A 15,237-nucleotide genomic window follows, 5' to 3' on the forward strand; every position below is an offset into this window, starting at 1 on the left:
GGTGGGGGAGGGATGGAGAGAGAAGGAAAGCAAGGTTTACTTGAAGTTAGAGAAATCAATATTCATACTGCTGGTGTAGGAAACAACTGCAAGATGCTGGTTTAAATCGAAGATACAAAATGCTGGAGTAACTCAGCGGGTCAGGCAGTATCTCTGGAGATGGGTCACCCATTCCTTCTCTCCAGAGATGCTGCCTGACCCGCTGAGTTACTCCAGCACTCTGTGAAACGTCACCTATCCATGTTCTCCACAGATGCTGCCTGACCCGCTGAGTTACTCCAGCACTCTGTGAAACGTCACCTATCCATGTTCTCCACAGATGCTGCCTGACCCGCTGAATCATGAGATGAGGGCCTTCAGCCGAACTTGCACACATCGGCCAACATGTCCCAGCTACTTTAGTCAATTGACATTTTTTATACTTTGGGAACAACCTTTTCACCGAGAGAGTTGTGAATCTGTGGAATTCTCTGCCACAGAGGGCAGTGGAGGCCAATTCACTGGATGTATCTTGTATCTTGTAGTCATCACCTCCGAAGAGACCACCAGGGACTATATTGGAAGTTGGCGAGAGTGGGTCTGGTCTAGCGGAGGCTTTGCCGTCTGTAGGCCCGGATGGGGGTCTTGAAGGTTGCTTAGGTGGGCATGTCAACAGGGGATTGTGTGGGGGCATTCCAGAGGGAAATTGCTTCAGGGAAAAAAGACTGGATGTAGGGAGTAGATGTGTGTTGTTGAACTGCAAGTTGCTTGTTGTGGATTCTTCTGGGTCTTGTTGTTTTCTCTTTGATGTGTCAGTCAGTGTGGAGGTCCATGTCCTTGTTGATGACCTAGTGGATGTTTTCAAGAGTTAGATTTAGCTCTAGGGGCTAGTGGAATCAAGGGATATGGGGAGAAGGCAGGCACGGGTTACTGATTGTGGATGATCAGCCATGATCACAGTGAATGGCGGTGCTGGCTCGAAGGGCGGAATGGCCTCCTCCTTTCATTTCACTGCACATCGTGTATGTGACAAATAAACTTGACTGTTGTCTCTGTAACTTGGGGGGACTCTGCTCACACCCACAGGGCGCAGGCGCGGCCGGCACCGCTCGGCACCACTCGGCCCAGGCTCAGCCGGCACAGCTCGGCCCCCACGGCGCAGGCGCGGCCGGCACCACTCGGCCCAGGCACCGCCGGCACCGCTCGGCCCCACGGCGCAGGCGCGGCCGGCAAACCCCCTCACCCCCCCCCCCCCCCGATGCCGCGCATGCGCACCTCCCGCGTCGGCCCCGTCGTCGCCTCAGCTCGCGGACGTTGCCCGGCGGCGGAAAAACGGCGGCGAGGCCGCGGCTCCTCCCTCAGACCAGGCCCCGCTCCTCCCGTACAGGTCCCGCACCGGGCCCCGCTCCCTCAGACCAGGCCCCTCTCCCCCCTACTCGTACAGGCCCCTCTCCCCGCACCCCCCCTCAGACCAGGCTCCGCTCCCCCCCACAGGCCCCGCTCAGAGCCGCAGGCAGCGGCCTGTACAGCGCAGCCAGGATACATGCACACAGCCCGGGTGAGTGAGGGAGGGAGGGAGCGCAGGGGGAGGGGGTGGGGAGAATGAGGGAGCGCGAGTGCGGGTGGGAAGTGTGAGGGAGCGCGAGTGCGGGGGGGGGGTGTGAGGGAGCGCGAGTGCGGGGGGGGGTGTGTGAGGGAGCGCGAGTGCGGGGGGGGGGGTGTGAGGGAGCGCGAGTGCCGGGGGGGAGTGTGAGCGAGTGCGGGGGGGGAGTGTGAGGGAGCGCGAGTGCGGGGGGGGAGTGTGAGGGAGCGCAGTGCGGGGGGGGGGGGGGTGTGAGGGAGCGCGAGTGCGGGGGGGGAGTGTGAGGGAGCGCGAGTGCGGGGGGGGGAGTGTGAGGGAGCGCGAGTGCGGGGGGGGGAGTGTGAGGGAGCGCGAGTGCGGGGGGGGGAGTGTGAGGGAGCGCGAGTGCGGGGGGGGTGTGTGAGGGTGTGAGGGAGCGCGAGTGCCGGGGGGGAGTGTGAGCGAGTGCGGGGGGGGGTGTGAGGGAGCGCGTGTGCCGGGGGGGAGTGTGAGGGAGCGCGAGTGCCGGGGGGGGGGTGTGAGGGAGCGCGTGTGCCGGGGGGGGGTGTGAGGGAGCGCGTGTGCCGGGGGGGAGTGTGAGGGAGCGCGAGTGCCGGGGGGGAGTGTGAGCGAGTGCGGGGGGGGGTGTGAGGGAGCGCGAGTGCCGGGGGGGAGTGTGAGCGAGTGCGGGGGGGGAGTGTGAGGGAGCGCGAGTGCGGGGGGGAGTGTGAGGGAGCGCAGTGCGGGGGGGAGTGTGAGGGAGCGCAGTGCGGGGGGGGGGGTGTGAGGGAGCGCAGTGCGGGGGGGGGGGGGGGGGTGTGAGGGAGCGCAGTGCGGGGGGGGGGGGGGGTGTGAGGGAGCGCGAGTGCGGGGGGGAGTGTGAGGGAGCGCAGTGCGGGGGGGGGGGGGTGTGAGGGAGCGCAGTGCGGGGGGGGGGGGGGTGTGAGGGAGCGCAGTGCGGGGGGGGGGGGGGTGTGAGGGAGCGCAGTGCGGGGGGGGGGGTGTGAGGGAGCGCGAGTGCCGGGGGGGAGTGTGAGGGAGCGCGAGTGCGGGGGGGGGGGGTGTGAGGGTGTGAGGGAGCGCGAGTGCCGGGGGGGGGGGGGGGGGGGGGGGGGTGAGGGAGCGCGAGTGCCGGGGGGGAGTGTGAGGGAGCGCGAGTGCGGGGGGGGGGTGTGAGGGTGTGAGGGAGCGCGAGTGCCGGGGGGGGGGGGGGGGGGGGGGGTGTGAGGGAGCGCGAGTGCGGGGGGGGGGTGTGAGGGTGCGCGAGTGCGGGGGGGGGGGAGTGTGAGGGAGCGCGAGTGCGGGGGGGGGGGGGGGGGTGAGGGAGCGCCGGGGGGTGGGGAGAGTGAGGGAGCGTGGGGTGGGGAGAGGAGGCAGTGTGGGTAGGGGGAGTGTGAGGGAGCGCGTATGGGGAGGGAGTGAGGGGATGCGGGGGGGTTGGGGAGAGTGAGGGAGCGCCGGGGGCGGGGGTAGGGAGGGAATGAGGGAGCGCGGTGTGGTGGGGGTAGGGAGGGATCGTACGGGGGAATGAGGGAGTGGGGGGGGAATGAAGGAGTGCAGGGGAGGTGAGGGTGCGGGGGGGGGGGTTGGTAAGATGAGGGAGCGTTGTATAACACTGGGGTACAGTTCCAGCGGGGTCGGGTGTTTGTGTGTATAACACGGGTTTAGTACCGGTGGGGATGGGTCTGACTATAACACTGGGGTTTAGTACCGGTGGGGACGGGTGTGTGTGTGTGTAACACTGGGGTACAGTACCGGTGGGGACGGGTGTGTGTGTGTGTAACACTGGGGTACAGTACTGGTGGGGACAGGTGTGTGTGTGTGTAACACTGGGGTACAGTACCGGTGGGGACAGGTGTGTGTGTGTGTAACACTGGGGTACAGTACCGGTGGGGACAGGTGTGTGTGTGTGTAACACTGGGGTACAGTACTGGTGGGGACAGGTGTGTGTAACACTGGGGTACAGTACCGGTGGGGACAGGTGTGTGTGTGTGTGTAACACTGGGGTACAGTACCGGTGGGGACGGGTGTGTGTGTGTGTAAAACTGGGGTACAGTACCGGTGGGGACAGGTGTGTATGTGTAACACTGGGGTACAGTATCGGTGGGGACGGGTCTGTCGCTGTATAACACTGGGGTGCAGACCGGTGGGGACGGGTACCGTTTATGCATGGTACATTTTAGTGCAGTGTCTGTGGGGACAGGTTTCATTTGTAAGTTTGCAGATGACATTAAAATATGTGATGCTCTAGACGGTGAAGATATTATTAATAATTACAGTGGGTTTAGCTTTATTGTTGTCCTGTGTACTCAGGCACATGGAAGAGCTTATCAGATCAGATAATTCTATACATAATCAAGCTGAACTCAAGTACAATAGGTAGAGCAAAGGGGAAGTTGCAGAGTGCAGAATATAGTTCTTTGAATTGAAGTGCATCAAGTCCAATGTCCGCATTGGGATAGAGGTGGATCGGACAGTACCCTAGGTTATAGAAGGACTGTTCAGAAGCATGATGACAGAGGTGAAGAAGCTGTTCCTGAGTCTGGTGCTGGCAGTCTGCTGAGGAATGGATTTTTGGAAGTCAAACCACATATGGACCTTCACAGCGAGTAGTAGATTCTTGCAGAGATAGACACAAAATGGTGGAGTAACTCAGCGGGACAGGCAGCATCTCTGGGGAGACGGAATGGGTGACTTTTCAGGTCGAGACCCTTCTTCAGACTGAGTGCCGGGAGGGGAAAATACAGAGATAAGGATGTGTAAGATTTGTACTAGCATCTGCAGTTATTTTCCTACACAGGATGTGTAAGGTGTGAGAACGACATATCAAATGGGGGTAGAGATCAAGGATAACGTAGAATAATAGATCACTGTTAGCTAGGAGAAGGCAACAACAAAGTAAACAGATAAAATGTAATCAGGGACAGTTAGACTCAGGACAGAAAGGTCAGTGTAGAATGGGAGCGGAGTTATCCACCGGGAGATCAGGTAGGTTTAGGCAGACTGAGTGGAGGTGTTCAGCGATTGCTGAGCCTGTGTTTGGTCTCACCGATATATAGAAGTCCACACCTGGAACAGCGGATACAGTAGATGAGGTTGGAGGAGGTGCAGGGGAACCTCTGCCTCACCTGGAAAGACTGTTGGGGTCCTTGGACGGAATCGAGGGAGGAGGTAAAGGGACAGATGTTGCATCTTCTGCGGTTGCAGGGGAAAGTACCTGGGGAGGGATTGGATTGGGTGGGAAGGGATGGGTTAACCAGGGAGTTGCGGAGGGAACGATCTCTGCAGAAGGTGGAGATGGGAAGATGTGAGTAGTGGTGTTGGAGGTGGTGAAAATGTTGGATGATTATGTGCTGTATGCAACAGCTGGTGGGGTGAAGGGTGAGGACTAAATGGGACTCTGTCTCTGTTGCAACTGGGGGGAGAGGGAGGAAGAGCGCAGCTGCGGGATATCAAGGAGACCATAGTGAGGGCCTCATCTATGATGGAAGAGGGGAACCCCCCTTCCCTAAAGAATGCGGACACCTCAGATCTCTTGGTATGGAACACCTCATCTTGGGCGCAGATGTGGCTTAGATGGAGGAATTGGGAGTAGGGGATAGAATCTTTGCAGGAGGCAGGGTGGGAAGAAGTGTGGTCTAAATAGCTGTGGGAATCGTTAGGTTTATAATAGATGTCAGGCGATCGCCTATCTCCTGTGATGGAGACAGTGAGACCAAGAAACGGCTGGGAGATGTTGGAGATGGTCCAAGTGAATTTGAGTGCAGGATGGAAATGAGTTGTGAAGTTAATAAAGTCCATGAGTTATGCATGGTTGCAGGAGGTAGCCTCGATGCAGTCGTCAATGTAGTGGAGATAGAGTTCGGGGATAGGGCCAGTGTACGCCTGGATCAGGGATTGCTCGACGTACCCTACAAAGAGGCAGGCATAGCTAGGGGCCATGTGAGTGTCCATGGCTAGGCCTTGGATTTGGAGAAAGTGGGATTGGATTTGGACTTTCTTGCAGGTCATTCTGGAAAAACTCGCCAATGTCTGCAGTGGCACGATCTCAGTCTGTTTGTCTCTGAGCTTCGTGCCTGACGTACTGCCTGTTTCCCTACTTCCTCCTTTGGTGTCACATTGATGTAGTGTGGGAAGTGTCTTTACACGAGTGTGCTGCACACTTCCTGCAAGACCACAGTGGCTGCACTTCAACAAAACAAAAGCTGCACAGGGCGTAAAATAATTTATAACATCAAGAGAAAGGCTTCATGCATGCCTGTGTTAGCACGATGACGCAGCGATAGAGTTGCTGCCTTACAGTGTTTTTAGCGCTGGAGACCCGGGTTCCATCCTGACTAAGGGTGCTGTCTGTATGGAGTTTGTACGTTCTCCCCGTGACCCTCGTGGGGTTTCTCCGAGATCTGTTTCCTCCCACACTCCAAAAACGTACAGGTTTGTAGGTTAATTGGCTTGGTACAAGAGTAAATTGTCCCTAGTGTGTAGGATAGTGTTAATGTGTGGGGATTGCTGGTTGGTGTGGACTCGAAGGGCCTGTTTCCCTGCTGTAGAACTAAACTAAACTAAAAGTCAAGAGTAGACACAAAAACCTGGAGCAACTCAGTGGGACAGGCAGCATCTCTGGAGAGAAGGAATGGGTGACATAGAAACATAGAAAATAGGTGCAGGAGTAGGCCATTCGGCCCTCCGAGCCTGCACTGCCATTCAAGATGATCATGGCTGATCATCCAACGTTTCGGGTCGAGTCTGAAGAAGCGTCTCGACCTGAAACGTCACCCCTTTCTTCTCTCCAGAGATGCTACCTGTCCCGCTGAGTTACTCCAGCATTTTGTGTTTATCTTCGGTGTAAACCAGCATCTGCAGTTCCAACTCATAAAAGTTAAGAGTGTTTAATTATCTTATGTACCGGCAATGGAACAATAAAACTACTTGCTTAACAGACCCATAAACGCAATGATACACTGATAAAAATATCATCATGAACAATGCAATTAAAAAATAATAATCTGAAAAATCAGGTAATCATAATAGTGTAAAACCGAAGTCCGTATTGCAACCAAAGACACAGTCCATAAAGATCACTGTTGCCGAGGTCAGTGTTGTGCAGTGTTCAACAGCCTGATGGTTGTTGGTAAGAAGCTGTTCTTGAACCTGGAGGTCACGCTTTTCAGGCTCCTTCCCGATGGTAGCAGCGAGATGAGAGTGTGGCCAGGGTGGCGTGGGTCAGTGAGAGTGTGGCCAGGGTGGTGTGGGTCAGTGAGAGTGTGGCCAGGGTGGTGTGGGTCAGTGAGAGTGTGGCCAGTGTGGTGTCGGTCAGTGAGAGTGTGGCCAGGGTGGCGTGGGTCTCTGATGATGCTGGCTGCCTTTTTGAGGCAGCGCCTCCTGTAGATCCCTTTGATGGTGGGGAGGTCAGTACCCATGATGGACCGGGCAGTATCTGCCACGTTCTGCAATCTCCTTCGTCCAAGTTGCCGAACCAGGCAGTGATGTTTGTTAATATGGAAACATAGAAAATAGGTGCAGAAGGAGGCCATTTGGCCCTTCGAGCCAGCACCGCCATTCATTGTGATCAGGGCTGATCATCCACAATCAGTAACCTGTGCCTGCCTTCTTCCCCCTTGATTCCACTAGCCTCTCGAGCTCTATCTAACTCTCTTTTAAATTTATCCTATGGGTTCTCTCCTCTACATGTGTAGAGGTTCAATAGAGTATTATGCAGGAAAGAACTGCACATGCTGCTTTACACCAAAGATGGACACAAAATGCTGGAGTAACTCAGCGGGTCAGGCAGCATCTCTGGAGGAAAGGAATAGGGGATGTTTCGGGTCGAGACCCTTCTTCAGACTGAGACTCAGGGGAGAGGGAAATTGGATATAGTATAACAATACTAATAGAGTATTCTAATAGAGTATTCTTCATCAGAATGTTCTATGTTGCCAGAGTTGCATTTCAAGTTTCATTGTGTATTTTGGCACGGTGGAGAGAGCAGCAAGTGTCTTCAACTTGATCGTAGCAATGATATATACCTAATATAGAAGGAAATCATTTGCTGTTAGTTAAACTTCTGTTAAGTAGGATGAACAAACTGATCATCTCAGTAATGCAAACACAGGGGGTTTGTGTGTCAGCTACATAATTTGTACGTAAAGGTGTAGGAAAAAAACTGCAGATGCTGGTTTAAATAGAAGGTAGACACAAAATGCTGGAAAAACTCAGCCGGTCAGGCAGCATCTCGGGAGAGAAGGAATGGGTGACGTTTCGGGTCGAGACCCTTCAGACTGATATCAGGGGAGGGAGCGGGACAAAGATAGAATGTAGTTGGAGACAGGAAGACCAGTGGGAGAACTGGGAAGGGGAGGAGATAGAGAGGGAAAGCAGGGACTGTCTGAAGTTGGAGATGTCAATGTTCATACCGCTGGGGTGTAAACTACCCAAGTGAAATATGAGGTGTTGTTCCTCCAATTTGCGCTGGGCCTCACTCTGACAATGGAGGAGACCTAGGACAGAAAGGTCAGATTGGGAATGGGAGGGGGAGTTGAAGTGCTGAGCCACCAAGAGATCAGGACGGACTGAGCGGAGGTGTTCAGCGAAATGACCGCTGAGCCTGCGCTTGGTTTCGCCGATGTGGAGAAGTTGACGTCTGGAACAGCGGATACAGTAGATGAGGTTGGAAGAGGTGTAGGTGAACCTGTCCTATCCATACACCTGTCCTGGGCCTCCTCCACTGTCAGAGTGAGGCCCAGCGCAAATTGGAGGAACAGCACCTCATATTTCGCTTGGGCAGTTTACACCCAGTTTACAGCGGTATGAACATTGACTTCGCTAACTTCAGGTAATCCCTGCTTTCCCTCTCTATCCCTTCCCAGTTCTCCCACTAGTCTCCTGTCTCCAACTACATTCTATCTCCGTCCCACCCCCTCCCCTGACATCGGTCTGAAGAAGGGTCTCGACCCGAAACGTCACCCATTCCTTCTCTCCAGAGATGTTGCCTGACCCGCTGAGTTACTTCGGCATTTTGTGTCTATCTCTGTACGTAAAGGTGTTTGTTCGTGGACTGAGGTCAAATAATGTCCATACGTGACACACATTGACAATTATCCTAGGCGGTATACGCCCTGTATCGTCTCATCTCGGAAGCTAAGCCGGATCAGACTTGGTAGTATGTGGATGGGAGGCCGCCTGGGAATGCCAGCTGGTCGAGCTGCTGCCTCACAGCGCCAGAGCCAATGGTTTGATCCTGCCTTTGTGGAGTTGCACGTTCAGTCAGAGAGTCATGATCGAACTCGGGTCTCTGGCGCTGTATGGCAACAACTCTACCGCTGTGCCACCCTACCACCCACAGTGTGTAGGGAATAGGTGAGAAAGTGGGATAACATAGAACTAGTCTACACTCAGTGGACCGAAGGGCCTGTTTCCTCCTTTCCTTCAATCAATCAATGACCTTTGAACTGGGCAATTGCTTTTGCCTTTTGCTGTACCTGGGAACAATATTTTATGTTCAGTGCAGCACTGCAGAAGTGTTATAAATTCATGGTGAGATACAGCCCTTTGGCCGAACAAGTCCATGCCGACCTTCAACCAAAAAATAAAAGAGAAGTATATCATAGCAAACGAGTGGGAAGCCAGAGGATTGGGAATCTTTTAAAGAACAACAGAAGATAACTAAAAAGGCAATACGGGGAGAAAAGATGAGGTATGGGGGTAAGCTAGCCAATAATATAAAGGAGGATAGTAAAAGCTTTTTTAGGTATGTGAAGAGAAAAAAAATAGTCAAGGCAAATGTGGGTCCCTTGAAGTCAGAAGCAGGGGAATTCATTATGGGGAACAAGGAAATGGCAGACGCGTTGAACCGGTACTTTGGATCTGTCTTCATTAAGGAAGCTACAAACAATCTCCCAGATGTTCTAGTGGCCAGAGATCCTAGGGTGACAGAGGAACTGAAGGACATTCACATTAGGCAGGAAATGGTGTTGGGTAGACTGATGGGACTGAAGGCTGATAAATCCCCAGGGCCTGATGGTCTGCATCCCAGGGTACTTAAGGAGGTGGCTCAAGAAATTGTGGACGCATTGGTGATCATTTTCCAATGTTCTATGGATTCAGGATCAGTTCCTGTGGATTGAAGGGTAGCTAATGTTATCCCACATTTTAAGAAAGGAGGGAGAGAGAAAACAGGAAATTATAGACCAGTTAGTCTGACATCAGTGGTGGGGAAGATGCTGGAGTCAATTATAAAAGACGAAATTGTGGAGTATTTGGATAGCAGTAACAGGATCGTTCCGAGTCAGCATGGATTTACGAAGGGGAAATCATGCTTGACTAATCTACTGGAATTTTTTGAGGATGTAACTAGGAAAATTGACAGGGGAGACCCAGTGGATGTGGTGTACCTCGACTTTCAGAAAGCCTTCGACAAGGTTCCACATAGAAGATTAGTGGGCAAAATTAGAGCGCATGGTATTGGGGATAGCGTACTGACATGGATAGAAAATTGGTTGGCAGACAGAAAGCAAAGAGTGGGGATAAATGGGTCCCTTTCAGAATGGCAGGCAGTGACTAGTGGGGTACCGCAAGGCTCGGTGCTAGGACCGCAGCTATTTACAATATACATTAATGACTTGGATGAAGGGATAGAGTATAGGAGCAAAGAGGTCCTTCTGCAGTTGTATAGGGCCCTAGTGAGACCGCACCTGGAGTACTGTGTGCAGTTTTGGTCTCCAAATTTGAGGAAGGATATTCTTGCTATTGAGGGCGTGCAGTGTAGGTTTACTAGGTTAATTCACGGAATGGCGGGACTGTCGTATGTTGAAAGACTGGAGCGACTAGGCTTGTACACACTGGAATTTAGAAAGATGAGAGGGGTTCTTATCAAAACATATAAGATTATTAAGGGGTTCCTTCCTGGCCTATCGAAATACTTGTCTAAATGTTTCTTAAACGTTGTTATAGTCCTTGCCTCAACTACATCCTCCAGCAGCTCGTTCCATGCACCCACCATACTTTGTGTGAAGAAGTTACCCCTCGGGTTCCTATTAAATCTCCCCCCCCCCCCCTCACCTTAAAGGCATAGTCCTTGATTCTTCACCTCTGGTCAAGAGACTTTGCGTCCTCACGATCTATTCGTCATGATTTTGTACATCTCTAAAAGATCACCCCTCATCCTCCTGCACTCCAATAGAGTCCTAGGCTATTCAACCTCCCCCTATAACTCAGGCCCTCGAGTCCTGTTTGTATCCTCGTAGATCTTCTCTGGGACTAGCTTAGATGGGGCATTTTGGTCGACATGGATGAGTTGGGCCGAATGACCCGTTTGCATGCTGCATGACTACACTAATCCCCCACTTTTTTAATTTTCCCCATTATCTAATCACTCACTCCAGTAAAGTCCGATCAAAGAATATCCGAGGGTCACCAATGAGGTAGATAGTAGTGAAGGACCGCTCTCTAGTTGTGGTAGGATGGTTCAGTTGCCTGATTACAGCTGGGCAGAAATTGTTCCTGAATCTGGAGGTGTGTGTTTTCACACTTCTGTACCTCTTGCCCGATTGGAGAAGGAAAAATAAAGAGTGACCAGGGTGAGACTAGTCCTTGATTATGCTGCTGGCTTTGCTGAGGCGACGTGAGGTGTAGATGGAGTCAGTGGAAGGGAGGTTGGTTTGTGTGATGGTCTGGGCTGGGTTAGAACATGGTTGAAGATTAAGGATAACAGAAGGGGAGCAGTGGGAGAGGGTCTCACAGCACTCTTGTTGGAAAGAGGAGGAAAACGCCTTCAAAGCAGTCAGGCCCAAAGAGCCCGATATACCTCACGATGCATTAGAGCGATGCTGTATCTCACTAAGACATTGAGACTCATTAACCCATGAAGACAGGCCGGATTGTGTCACTTAGGCCAGACTCCACAAAATGTATGAATACAACTATTCACAAAGTGTGCAAGGCAACTTCACTCACCACCCTATCCTCTGAACAAGAACAAAAAGTACATGTATGTAAAAGTAAAGATAGACAAAAGGCTGGAGTAAGTGGGACAGGCAGCATCAATAGAGAGAAGGAATGGGTGACGTTTCGGGTCGAAACCCTTCTTCAGACTGAAGAAAGGTCTTGACCCGAAACGTCACCCATTCCTTCTCTCTAGAGATGCTGCCTGTCCTGCTGAGTTACTCCAGCATTTTGTGTCTATCTTCGATTTAAACTAACATCTGATCTGAAGAAGGGTCTTGACCCAAAACGTCACCCATTCTTTCTCTCCAGTGATGCTGCCTGTCCCGCTGAGTTACTCCAGCATTTTGTGTCTATCTGTAGTTCCTTCCTACACGTGTACGTAAAAGTGACAGTTCACACAAATGAGAGTTGACCAACACCAAAACATAAATGGTGGCGCAGCGATAGAGTTGCTGCCTTACAACACCAGAGACCCGGGTCCGATCCTGACCACGGGTGCTGTCTGTTCGGAGTTTGTACGTTCTCCCCGTGACCATGTTTTCACCGGGTGTTCCGGTTTCCTCCCGCACTCCAAAGACGTGCAGGTTTGTAGGTTAATTGGCATTGGTATAATTGTAAATTGTCCCTAGTGTGTGTAGGATAATGTTAGTTTACGGGGTGGTTCCTGATTGTACGCTTTATCTCTAAAGTGTAAAGTAAAGACTAAAGATGCTGCCTGACCGACTGAGGTCCTCCAGCACTTTGTGTTTTGAACAAGATTCTGGTATTTGCGGTTCCTTGTGTCTCCAGTACTGTAATTTAGTGGAGATGTCGGGGCTGCAGGAAACTAAGTCGGGGTGTGAAACTGATTGGATTGTTCTGAGAACTGCAATAGACTTGATGGGTCAAACGGTGAATGCCACTGTCAGAAGAAATTATGAAATAGATGTTCAAAATCAATCATTTTATTGCTAAGCTTTTGATTTTCACCATATTTCTACCATAGATTTGAAAGCAATGTTTTATGGCCAATGGATTTATTTGTCTTATGTTTTAATTATATTTACCATGCTATTAAAATGTGAAAGATGAATCTGTAGAATTCACTGCCACTGACAGCAGTCTAAACCGAGTCTTTGGGTAATTTTAAAACAGAGATTGACAAGTTTTTGATTAGTACAGGTGTCAAAGGTTACGGGGAAAAGGCAGCAGAACTGGGATGAGAGAGAAAGATAGATCAGCTATGATTGAATGGCGGAGTACACTCGATGGACCGAAGGGCCTAATTCTTCTCCAATAACTTCTGAACTATGAAAAGCAAAGTTGGTTATCAGCATGAAAATATTTGCATTGACTCAGCGATCAAGTACATTAATTAATGTGAGAACATGCTGTTAACCCCGTGATTAAACATTGACAATCATCGAACTGTTTACTTGGTTCTCTAATTAGCTTCCCTAAAATTTGTAACCAGACAAACTAACTGAGATTGATTGATAAAAAGATTCAGCATGGAAACAGGCCCTTCAGCCCACCGAGTCCAGGCCGACCATCAATCACCCGTTTCAGAATGGCAGGCAGCGACTAGTGGGGTGCCGCAAGGCTCAGTGCCGGGACCCCAGTTGTTTATAATATATATTAACGATTTAGATGAGGGAATTAAATGTGACATCTCCAAGTTTGTGGATGACACAAAGCTGGGTGGCAGTGTGAGCTGTGAGGAGGATGCCATGAGGCTGCACGGTGACTTGGACAGGTTGTGTGAGTGGGCGGATGCATGGCAGATGCACTATAATGTGGATAAATGTGAGGTTATCCACTTTGGTGGCAAGAACAGGAAGGCAGATTATTATCTAAATGGTGTCATATTAGGAAAAGGGGAGGTGCAACGAGACCTGGGTGTGCTTGTACATCAGTCACTGAAAGTAAGCATGCAGGTACAGCAGGCCTTCATTGCAAGAGGATTTGAGTTTAGGAGCAAAAAGGTCCTCCTGCAGTTGTACAGGGCCCTGGTGAGACCGCACCTGGAGTATTGTGTGCAATGTTGGTCTCCTAATTTGTGGAAGGACATTATTGCTATTGAGGGAGTTCAGCGTAGGTTCACCAGGTTAATTCCTGGGATGGCGGCACTGATGTATGATGAAAGAATGGGTCTACTGGGCTTGTATTCGCTGGATGCGAAGGATGAGAGGGGATCTCATAGAAACATATAGAATTCTTACAGGATTGGACAGGGAAGAGGCAGGAAAAATGTTCCCAATGTTGGGGGAGTCCCGAACCAGGGGTCACAGTTTAAGAATAAGGGGTAGGCCATTTAGGACTGAGATGGGAGACTGAGACCTATTTTCTATGTTTCACACTAGTTCTGTTATCCCACTCTCTCATCCACTCCCTACACTTGCTGAAGGAGCAATTTACAGCAGCCAAAGGGAGCCGATTGGAAACGTCACCTGTCCATGTTCTCCAGAGATGCTGCCTGACCCGCTGAGTTACTCCAGCACTCTGTGAAACGTCACCTATCCATGTTCCCCACAGATGCTGCCTGACCCGCTGAGTTACTCCAGTACTCTGTGAAACGTCACCTATCCATGTTCCCCACAGAAGCTGCCTGACCCGCTGAGTTACTCCAGCACTCTGTGAAAAGTCACCTATCCATGTTCCCCACAGATGCTGCCTGACCCGCTGAGTTACTCCAGCACTCTGTGAAACGTCACCTATCCATGTTCTCCAGAGATGACCCGCTGAGTTACTCCAGCACTTGAAGTTATTTTATGTAACCTGCAAACCTGCATGTCTTTGGGATGTGGGAGGAATCCGCAGTACCTGGAGAAAACCCACGCAGTCACAGGGAAAACGTGCAAACTCCACACAGGTGGCTGCTGTGTTCAGGATCGGGCTGGGGTCCCTGGTGCTGTGAGGCAGTACCTCTACCACCTGTGCCACTGTACGGCCACAATGTAGGTTTCTTGGTGAATAGTTTGCAACTATCAGCATTTGTAGGGAAGGCAGGTGCGCTGGGAGCTCTGTATACATAGAAACATAGACAACAGGTGCAGGAGGAGGCCATTTGGCCCTTCGAGCCAGCACCGCCATTCATTGTGATCATGGCTGATCATCTACAATCAGTAACCCATACCTGCCTTCTCCCCATATCCCTTGATGCCGCTGGCCCCTAGAGCTCTATCTAACTCTCTCTCAAATCCATCCAGTGATTTGGCCTCCACTGCCCTCTGTGGCAGAGATTTCCACAAATGTACAACTCTCTGGGTGAAAAAGTTTTTTCTCACCTCAGTTTTAAATGACCTCCCCTTTATTCTAAGACTGTGGCTCCTGGTTCTGGACTCGCCCAACATTGGGAAAATTTTTCCTGCATCTAGCTTGTCCAGTCTTTTTATAATTTTATATGTTTCTATAAGATCCCCTCTCATCCTTCTAAACTCCAGTGAGTACAAGCCTAGTCTTTTCAATCTTTCCTCATATGTCAGCCCCGCCATCCCAGGGATCAATCTCGTGAACCTATGCTGCACTGCCTCAATTACAAGGATGTCCTTCCTCAAATTCGGAGACCAAAACTGTACACACTACTCCAGATGTGGGCTTACCAGGGCCCTATACAACTGCAGGAGAACCTCTTTACTCCTGTACTGAAATCCTCTTGTTATGAAGGCCAACATTCCATTAGCTTTCTTCACTGCCTGCTGTACCTGCACGCCAACTTTCAGTGATTGGTGTACAAGGACACACAGGTCTCGCTGCACCTCCCCCTTACCTAACCT

The 15,237-nt window shown here is 51.4% G+C and overlaps 1 protein-coding gene across 1 annotated transcript in view; it reads left to right on the forward strand.

Moving 5' to 3' along the window:
* The first annotated feature begins 1,475 nt into the window (after positions 1-1,475).
* map3k2 (mitogen-activated protein kinase kinase kinase 2) overlaps positions 1,476-15,237 on the forward strand; it is a 71,525-nt gene continuing 57,763 nt past the window's right edge. Inside the window, exon 1 of the mRNA XM_078403243.1 lies at positions 1,476-1,537. The gene's annotated coding sequence lies outside the window, so the exon portion shown is untranslated. The remainder of the gene's footprint in view (positions 1,538-15,237) is intronic.

This window comes from Rhinoraja longicauda, chromosome 8 (assembly GCF_053455715.1).
Source record: "Rhinoraja longicauda isolate Sanriku21f chromosome 8, sRhiLon1.1, whole genome shotgun sequence".
Taxonomy (NCBI): Eukaryota; Metazoa; Chordata; class Chondrichthyes; order Rajiformes; family Arhynchobatidae; genus Rhinoraja; species Rhinoraja longicauda.